Genomic DNA, 11,039 nt, shown 5'->3' with positions numbered 1-11,039 from the left:
AGAGCAGGTGTTTTTGTCTGCTTTGCTGATACTCTGTAGTGCCTACAACGCTGTTTAGCATGGTAGATGCCAAATTAGTGTTTGTTAACTGGACAAGGCTGCATAGAGATGGGAGAGGGGAGGGCTGCCCATCGCACACCCCAGGGGGCAGCCTCACCCTACCACATGAATGATGTCTTCTGAAATGAGCAGTGTGCTGGCTTCAGGGCTATTTGCAATTCCTAAAACAAGCCATGGGATTACTTTCTCAGAGTATACATCATTAATAAAAACATTTTTCTAATAATAAAAATGTGCAAAAAGATAAAGAAAAAAATTGTCTTAACTCCATCAACATAGACATAATATTACCATTAACACTGGCTGAGCACCCTTCTAGATACTTCTCAGTGAAACATACACACATATACCTTCATTTCAAATAAGTGGCATCACATTATATACCAAAGTGGGGTTTTATTTTTATCCAATACTACATAATGTGAACACATGTTACTAAATGCAAATCTATACATCTCTTTCATTCAAGGGTGTGCAAATTAAGGCACAAAAGCAAAATCTGTTATTTTTTTGGTGTTTTGTTCTTGTAGAGTTTTACTGGAACACAACCATGCCCATTACTTTAAATATTGTCTAAATCTGCTTTCATGTTATAATTGATCTTTATATTAAGCCTGCAATATTTACAATCTTTACATTTACTGAAGAGTTTAACAACCTTTGCTTTGTGGCCAACTTGTTAAATAAAATGCACATAAAAAGCCTAATTGAATTTTTCTCCTATTGGTATACATTTAGCTTGCTGCCATTTTTTTTGGGTGAACAAGGTCATATATGTTCAATAGAATTATAGATTTCTAGATCAGTTTATTGAATCACATCTATATATCTGATAATGGGCTAATGTCCAAAACATATAAAGAATGCAAACAAATCAATAACAATACCAATAATAACCAATTCTTTTAAATGAACAAAAGACCGAAATAGGCATTTTTCAAAAAGAAGACATACAAAAGACCAACAGGTAGACAAGAAAGTTCTCAGATCATGGGAAGATGGTGGCGTGAGTAGTTCAGAGGAAATCTCCTCCCCAAAACATATATATTAATGAAAATACAATAAATACAACTATTACTAAAAGAGACACCAGTGGATGCAGTACTACAGCCAGGATACATGTACATCTGCGAGGTCTCAGCATCACATGAAGGGGGTAAGATTCAAGCCGCAGTCAGGTGCGACCCAAATGTTCCCTCACCCAAAAACCCAGTGGGAAGAAAGGAGTCAGAATGGGGAGGGAGTGAAAGCCCAGGGCTGCTAAACAACCAGCTCTAAAAATCCAGACCCAGAACGCAGACACAAGGTGCATGGGGTGCTGGATATTAGAGAAACAGAAAAGCAAAACCTGTGGCCAGGTCCCTGCAACCAGCGCCCATGAGACAAAAGAAAAGTGAGTGCTTTCTGCAAGTCTTAAAGAGACAGAGACCCCATAGCTTGATGAAGTAGTCCCGGTAGCTGGGAACAGGGAAACTTAGGCACCGTAAATGGAGGCAGTGCAGCTCTGAATCCCCTCACAGAACAAGGCAGTGTGCCAGTCGTTCCTCCAACTAGCGCGGACCCAACACACAGGCCCAGTAGCAGGAGAGTGGGAGAGCGTGCTGGGGGCAGAAGCACTAGAAGGAACCAAGAGCAGATCCGTGTGCCACAGGACAAGCCCACAGAGGCACAACCGAAGAGCCCGGGCACGGCTCGCGTGCGCCAGCGGCAGTGAAGCCAGAGCCCGGTAGAAGCCTGCGTGGAAAAGCCCCGCGTGCACCGGCAGCGGAGCCAGAGGGAGTAGACACGCTCCCAGGAGCCGACCAGTGTCCCAGCCCAACACACAGCTGCCCGGGCCAGACCCAAAGGCTGCTGTTGTCACACAGCTGCCAGGCAGGTTTGCCAATAGCACAGAGGGGCACACCTGGCATGCCTGCCACTCCCCACAGGGCTCTTTGCTGCTCTGACAGACACCCCGCCCACAGCAGCTTAGGAGATTAACTCGGTGGCGGCTCCAGGAGTGCAGGTAGCCATCACAGGCAGCAGAGAAGGGGAAGGCATCCATCAAGCAGGAAAGGACTTTCTTCTCCCAGCTGACACACCCACAACCTGCCTACAGCCACTGCAATCACCATGAAAAGGCAAAAGAGTCTGGTCCAGACCAAGACAGTTACACCTGAGAAAGGATCTGCAGAGGCAGACCTAACCAGTCTCCCTGAAAAGAAATTCAAAATAAAAATCATAAACATGCTGACAGAGCTGCAGAGAAATATGCAGGAGCTAAGGGATGAAGTCCAGAGGGAGATTGCTGATGTCTGGAGGGAGATCACAGATGTCCAGAGGGAGGTTACAGAAGTGAAACAAACTCTGAAAGGATTTATAAGCAGAATGGATAAGATGCAAGAGGCCATTGATGGAATAGAAACCAGAGAACAGGAACGCATAGATGCTGATGCAGAGAGAGATAAAAGGATCTCCAGGAATGAAACAATATTAAGAGAACTGTGTGAGCAATCTAAAAGGAACAATATCTGCATTAGAGGGGTACCAGAGGAAGAAGAGAGAGAAAAAGGGATAGAAAGTGTCTTTGAAGAAATAATTGCTGTGAACTTCTCCAAACTGGGGGAGGAAATAGTTGCTCAGACTACAGAGGCACACAGAACTTCTGAGAGACAGGATCCAAAGAGGTCTACACCAAGACACACAATAATTAAAATGGTAAAGATCAAGGACAGGGACAGAGTATTAAAGGCAGCCAGAGAGAGTAAAAAGGTCACCTACAAAGGAAAACCCATCAGGCTATCATCAGACGTCTCAAAAGAAACTTTACAGGCCAGAAGAGAATGGCATGATATATTTAATGCAATGAAACAGAAGGGCCTTGAACCTAGGATACTGTATCCAGCACGATTATCATTTAAATATGAAGGAGGGATTAAACAATTTCCAGACAAGCAAAAGTTCAGGGAATTTGCCTCCCACAAACCACCTCTACAGGATATCTTAGAGGGACTGCTCTAGATGGGAGCACTCCTAAAAAGAGCACAGAACAAAACACCCAACATATGAAGAATGGAGGAGGAGGAAAAGAAGGGCAAGAAATAAACATCAGACTGTTTAGAATAGCTCAATAAGCGAGTGAGGTCAGACACTAAGGTAGTAAACAAGCTAACCTTGAACCTTTGGTGCCCACAAATCTAAAGCCTGCAATGGCAATAAGTACATATCTTTCAATAATCATCCTAAATGTAAATGGACTGAACGCACCAATCAAAAGACACAGCGTAACAGAATGGATAAAAAAGCAAGAGTCATCTATATGCTGCTTACAAGAGACACACTTCAAACTCAAAGACAAGCACAGATTAAAAGTTAAGGGTTGGAGAAAGATATTTCATGCAAACAACAGAGAGAAAAAAGCAGGTGTTGCAATCCTATCAGATAAAATAGACCTCAAAATAACGAAATTAACAAGAGATAAAGAAGGACATTACATAATGATAAAGGGCTCAGTCCAACAAGAGGATATAACCATTATAAACATATATGCACCCAATACAGGAGCACCAATTAAATTAAAGGAGGAAATAGAATGCAATGCATTCATTTTGGGAGACTAACACACCAAGCACTCTTAAGGACAGATCCACCAGACAGAAAATAAGTAAGGACACAGAGGCACTGAACAACATGCTAGAACAGATGGATCTAATAGATATCTAGAGAACTCTACATCCAAAAGCAACAGGATGCACATTCTTCTCAAGTGCACATGAAACATTCTCCAGAATAGACCACATACTAGGCCTCAAAAAGGAACTCAGTAAATTCCAAAAGATTGAAATCCTACCAACCAACTTTTCAGACCACAAAGGCATAAAACTAGAAATAAACTGTACAAAGAAAGCAAAGAGGATCACGAACACATGGAGGCTTAACAACATGCTCCTAAATAATCAATGGATCAATAAACAAATTAAAATGGAGATCCAGCAACATATGGAAACAAATAACAACAATAACACAAAGCCCCAACTTCTGTGGGACATAGCAAAAACAGTCTTAAGAGGAAAGTATATAGAATTCCAGGCATATTTAAAGAAGGAAGAACAGTCCCAAACGAATAGTCTAAAGTCACAATTATCAAAATTGGAAAAAGAAAAACAAAATGAAGCCTAAGGAAAGCAGAAGGAGGGACATAATTAAGATCAGAGAAGAAACAAATAAAATTGAGAAGAATAAAACAATATCAAAAATCAATGAAACCAAGAGCTGGTTCTTTGAGAAAATGAACAAAATAGATAAGCCCCTAGCCAAACGTATTAAGAGAAAAAGAGAGTCAACACACATCAACAGAATTAGAAACGAGAAAGGAAAAATCACGACAGACCCCACAGAAATACAAAGAATTATTAGAGAATACTATGAAAGCCTATATGCTAACAAGCTGGAAAACCTAGGAGAAATAGACAAATTCTTAGAAAAATACAAGCTTCCAAGACTGACCCAGAATGAAACAGAAAATCTAAACAGACCAATAATCAGCAATGAAATTGAATTGGTAATCAAAAAACAACCCCAGAACAAAACCTCCGGGCCAGATGGATTTTCCTCGGAATTTTATCAAACATACAGAGAAGACATAACACACCCATTCTCCTTAAAGTTTTCCAGTAAGTAGAAGAGAAGGGTAATACTCCCAAACTCATTCTATGAAGCCAACATCACCCTAATACCAAAACCAGGCAAAGACCCCACCATAAAAGAAAACTACAGCCCAATATCCTTGATGAACGAAGATGCAAAAATACTCAACAAAATATTAGCAAACCGAATTCAAAAATACATCAAGGGTATCATACACCACGACCAAGTGGGATTCATCCCAGGGATGCAAGGATGGTACAACATTCAAAAATCCATCAACATCATCCACCACAACAAAAAAAGGACAAAAACCACATGATCATCTCCATAGATGCTGAAAAAAGCATTTGACAAAATTCAACATCCATTCATGATAAAAACTCTCAACAAAATGGGCATAGAGGGCAAGTACTTCAACATAATAAAGGCCATATATGATAAACCCACAGCTAACAACATACTGAACAGCGAGAGGCTGAAAGATTTTCTTCTGAGATCGGGAACAAGACTGGGATGCCCACTCTTCCCACTGTTATTCAACGTGATAATGGAGGTCCTAGCCATGGCAATCAGACAAAACAAAGAAATACAAGGAATTGAGATTGGTAAAGAAGAAGTTAAACTGTCACTATTTGCAGATGACATGAAATTATACATAAGAAACCCTAAAGACTCCACTGCAAAACTACTAGAGCTAATATCAGAATTCAGCAAAGTTGCAGGATACAAAATTAACACACAGAAATCTGTAGCTTTCCTATACACTAACAATGAACTAATAGAAAGAGAAATCAGGAAAACAATTCCACTCACAATAGCATCAAAATGAATAAAACACCTAGGAAGAAACCTGACGAAGGAAGTGAAAGACCTATACCCTGAAAACCACAAGACAGTCTTAAGACAAATTAAAGAGGTCACTAACAAATGGAAACTTATGCCATGCTCCTGGATAGGAAGAATTAATATCATCAAAATGGCCATCCTTCACAAAGCAATATACAGGTTCTATGCAATCCCTATCAAATTACCAACAGCATTCTTCAATGAACTGGAACAAATAGTTCAAAAATTCATATGGAACCGTCAAAGATGCTGAATCATCAACACAATCCTGAGAAGGAAGAATAAAGTGGGGGTGATTCTCGCTCCCCAACATCAAGCTCTATTACAAAGCCACAGTAATCAAGACAGTTTGGTACCGGCACAAGAACAGAGCCACAGAATAGTGGAACAGAATAAGGACTCCAGATATTAACCCAAACAAATGTGGTCAATTAATGTATGATAAAAGATCAATGGATATATAATGGGGAAATGACAGTCTCTTCAACAGATGGTGCTGGCAAAACTGGACAGCTACATGTAAGAGAATTTAACTGTATCACTGTCTAACATCATACACAAAAGTAAACTCCAAATGGATCAAAGACCTGAATGTAAGTCATGAAACCATAAAACTCTTAGAAAAAAACATAGGCAAAAATCTCATGGACATAAACATGAGTGACCTCTTCCTGAACATATCTCCCCAGGCAAGGGATACAAAGGCAAAAATGAACAAGTGGGACTATATCAAGATAAAAAGTTTCTGTACAGCAAAGGACACCATCAATAGAACAAAAAGGTATACTACGGTATGGGAGAACATATTCATAAATGACAGATCCAATAAAGGATTGACATCCAAGATATATAAAGAGATCACATGCCTCAAAAAACAAAAAGCAATTAATCCAATTTAAAAATGATCAGAGGAGCTGAATAGACAGTTTTCTAAAGAAGAAATCCAGATGTAGGCACATGAAAAGATGCTCCACATAGCTAATCATCAGAGAAATGCAAATTAAAACCACAATGAGATATCACCTCACACCTGTAAGGATCGCCATCATCGAAAAAACAAACAATAACAAATATTGGCGAGGTTGTGGAGAAAGAGGAACCCTCCTACACTGCTGGTGGGAATGTAAACTAGTTAAACCATTGTGGAAAGCAGTGTGGAGGATCCTCAGAATGCTCAAAATAGAAATACCATTTGACCCAGGAATTCCACTTACAGGAATTTACCCTAAGAATGCAGAAGTCCAGTTTGAAAAAGACAGATGCCCCCCTTTGTTTATCGCTGTACTGTTTACAATAGCCAAGATAAGGAAGCAAAATAAATGTCCATCAGTAGGTGAATGGATAAAGAAGATGTGGTACATATACACAATGGGATATTACTCAGCCATAAGAACAAAACGGATCCTACCATTCACAACAACATGGATGGAGGTAGAGGATATTATGCTCAGTGAAATAGGCCAAGCAGAGAAGGACAAGTAACAAACGATTTCACTCATATGTGGAGCATAAGAACAAAGGAAAACTGAAGGAACAAAACAGCAGCAGAAGCACAGAACCCAAGAATGGACTAATTGTTACCAAAGGGAAAGGGACTGGGGAGGATGGGTGGGAAGGGAGGGATAAGGATGGGGAAAAAGAAAGGGGGCCTTACGATTAGCATGTATAGTGTGGGGGTGCACGGGAAGGGCTGTGCAATGCAGAGAAGACAAGTAGTGATTTTACAGCATCTTACTATGCAGATGGGCAGTGACTGTGAAGGGGTATGTGGGGGGCACTTGGTGAAGGGGAGATCCTAGTAAACATAATGCTCTTTCTGTAATTGTAGATTAATGATACCAAAATTTCAAAAAAAGAAAGTTCTCAGTGTCACTAACCATCGGGGAAATGCAAGCCACAGCTACAATGAGAGGCTGCCTCACATCAGGAATGGTCAGTGTTAAAAATACAAGAGATGACAAAGGCTGGTGATGGTGTGGCCAAAGGGGAACCCTTGTGCACTGTTGGTGGGAATGTAAATTGGTGCAGCCATTAGGGAAAACAGTATGGGGTTTCCTCAAAAAATTTAAAGTAGAACTACTATGTGATTCACTAACCCCTCTTCTGGGTATATATCCAAAGTAAATGAAATCAGTATCTTACAGAGATATACGTGTTCACTGCATTACACACAATAGCCAAGACATGAAAACAGTCTAAGTGCCCACTGGAAAAAAAAATGTGGAATATACACAATGGATATTACTCAACCATAGAAAGAAAGAAATCCTGCCAGTTGGGACAACATGGATGTACCATGAAAGCATTAGGCTAAGTGAAATGAGCCAGATACAAGAAAGACCAATCCTGCATGACCTCCCTTACATGGGTGATCTAGAAAAGCTGAACATGTAGAACCAGAAAGTAAATTAGTGACTGGCAGGGGCTGGGGGATGGAAGAAATGGGGAGGCATTGATCAAAGGTTATAAACTTACAGTTATAAGTTCTGGAGATCTAATGTACAGCACAGGAATTATAGTTAATAATACCGTATTGTGTATTTGAAATTTGCTAAGAGTAGAATTTATGCATTCTGACCGCAAAAAAAGCTAACAGTGTGAAGTGATAGATGTGTTAATTAACGTGATCGTAGTGATCATTTCAGTGTGTATGAATATTAATCATATCATCATGTAATATCTCATTATACACTTTAAAAAATCACATTGTACAAACCAAATAGATAGATACAGTTTTATTTGTTAGTCATACCTCAATAAAGCTGGACAAAACCAGTCAGTTAATCCAATTTGTGTAAAAAAATGAAAATAGGAAAAAGAATAATTTCAGTGAAATAAAAATAAACACAGAAAATAATGAAAATGGTCTATTCCATTGTATAGAATATCAATCAAGGAATTAAACTTGCTTGAGATTGATCTGGAAAATATTTTTATGAAAATTCATCCATGTTGGAAGTAATATTTCTCTAGACCCAGAGCTAGACTGATAACTTTCTACTCATTGTCTGACTTTCATCATTAGCCATTTTCCATAAGCTTTCTTAGGTCTCTGGAACTAGTAAGGCCCCCAAGGAAAAGGAAATGGAATGCATTTTCTATCAGTTGTTCTGAGCAGAATCTGCTTTACACGTGTCAGCCAATTTTAAGATTCCTCACACTGACTTCTACGAGAGAAGATTAAAAACACTTCTGCATAGACACTGCTCGTTTCATACCACTTTCTATTAGTTCCAAGGACAGGCATTGTTGTACCACTTCAAAGTCTTTTTACAGTGTAAATGTAATAGCAAATAAGAGACTATTTTACTATTTAATGTCACAATTTTACACGTGAGTTTTGTTTATAGGCCAAATTATTTTCATCCTTCTATTATTTCTTTACCTGGTTTTTGGTGAGGTTTTCATAATGTTTTGCCAATTTGCCTTATTTTTATTAGAATACTATGTTTATCAAAGATTTTCTATATCAGAAAAAACAAACAAGGGAGAGCTACAAACAAAAATATGAAAGCAGCTGTGGCCTCTGTGGTGTGTAGGCACCAGTGCGAAAATACCAGGGTACCAGGGGCAAAATACATCCATTTTATTACCGGTACAATTTCCTGAAACCTCGTTTAAAAACACGGTTCCCCAAGTTACATTATGTAGAAAAGAAAGCATGAAAGGTAAGAAGCAGGGAAGAAAAAGTACTAGACCAAGAAAGCAACATCTCCATCACCATCGTGACCCCATTACCTTCTCTCCTTATCAGGAGGAAAGCCAAAGCGGCAAAATTCCAAGGATCCCTAAAAAAAACAAACTGTTTGAAATGGCTGTGGTCATACTTGTGAAATTTGATTTGCTTAAAAAAAGCACAATAAAACTGACCCCAAGCTTCTTGAGGGTGGGAATGTTGTGTTATTTCCATAGTCCCAATATTTTGTAAAGAGCTCTTTTTGAGTAAATGAATGGTTGAGGGAAATAAGAACAAACAAACCATGAATATGTAAATAAAAATAACTGATTATTTAAATATTTGGAGTTTATTTGTCCATTTAGCTCAATGGTTCTTAGTCTCAGCAACATATTAGAATCCTTTAGGGAGAGTTGTTTTTTCTTAACTTTTTCTTGATGTATTATATACAGAAAAGTACATATGTCTTGAGGAGCTTTTAAAAATGGCTGCCTCCTCAGAGGGTTAAAATTTAAGACTGATGATAGTGTTGGGGCAAAATGTAGAGCAGCCTAATACTCATACATTGCTAGTGGGAATGCAAAATAATACGACTACACTTTCGGAAACAGTTTGGAAGTTTCTTGTAAAGTTAAACAGACAAGTGCCATATGACCCAGAAGTTCTACTCCTAGGTGTTCACCCAAGAGAAATTAAAACATATATCCACACAAAACCTTTTACATGAATGTTCATAAAAGCATCATTCCTAACTGTCTATAACAGGAAACAGCCCAGATGTCCATCAGCTGGTGAAAGGATAAACAGAATGTGTCCTCCTATACAACAGAATACTAATCAGCAGTAAAAAAATAATAAACTATGGAACATGCAGCAATGTGATGACTCTCATAAACACACTGCTGAATGACAGAGGCCAAAGTGCTCAATTCCATTTATGTGAAATTCTAGTACTTACAGTGTCACAACTATGGTGACAAATCAGATCCTCCATTACCCGGGAACTGAATGGGGGGTATTTGGGGATGACAGGAATGTTGTATACTTAATTGTGGTTTTGTTTATACGGAAAGTACACGTGTACTTGTTAAACAATTCATAACACTGTACACTTAAAAGAGATGTATTTCACTGTATGTAATTTACAACTCCAAAAAGTTGATTGAAAGGAAAAGTGTTGACACTCAGACCCCACCTCAGGCCAATTAAATTAGGACCTCAAGGCTAAAATTCAGATATTAGACCTATTAAAAAGCACCCTATCTTAGTCTATTAAGGCTGCTGTAACAAAATATTGTAGACTGGGTGGCTTTTGCACAATTAATTTATCTTTCCCAGTTCAGGAGTTCTGGTGTCTGGTGTAAGCTCACTTCATACATGGCCAGCTTTTTGCTGGGTCCTCAAATGGCAGAAGAGGAGAGGTGGCTCTCTGGGCCTCTTTATAAGAGCACGAATCCCATTCATGAAGGTTTCACTGTCATGATCTAACCACTCTCCAGAGGACCCACCTCCAAGACTGGGGATTAGGTTTCGACATACAAATTCTGGTGGCAGAAACATTCACCCCATTGCAAGTTCCCTGGATGATTCTATGTGTAGCCAGAGTTGAGGACCACTGGCCCTAAATTTAAGAGCATTTTTGGGGCAGAAACAGTACCACACAATTTTTAAAAAAGAGATATCGGGAAAGATCACAGCTGACTTCTGTTTCCTCCTTTAAACTAGTCTATATTCTGAGTTACGTGCGTATTTTTGAAAATACGGTGTTATGTTTATAGAGAGCATTTTTAAGGGTCAGGTTGGTGCGCTCTACCACGCCTTGCCCTTGAGG

Source organism: Manis pentadactyla, chromosome Y, assembly GCF_030020395.1.
Source record: "Manis pentadactyla isolate mManPen7 chromosome Y, mManPen7.hap1, whole genome shotgun sequence".
NCBI lineage: Eukaryota > Metazoa > Chordata > Mammalia > Pholidota > Manidae > Manis > Manis pentadactyla.
Note: the sequence above shows the minus strand (reverse complement) of the source record.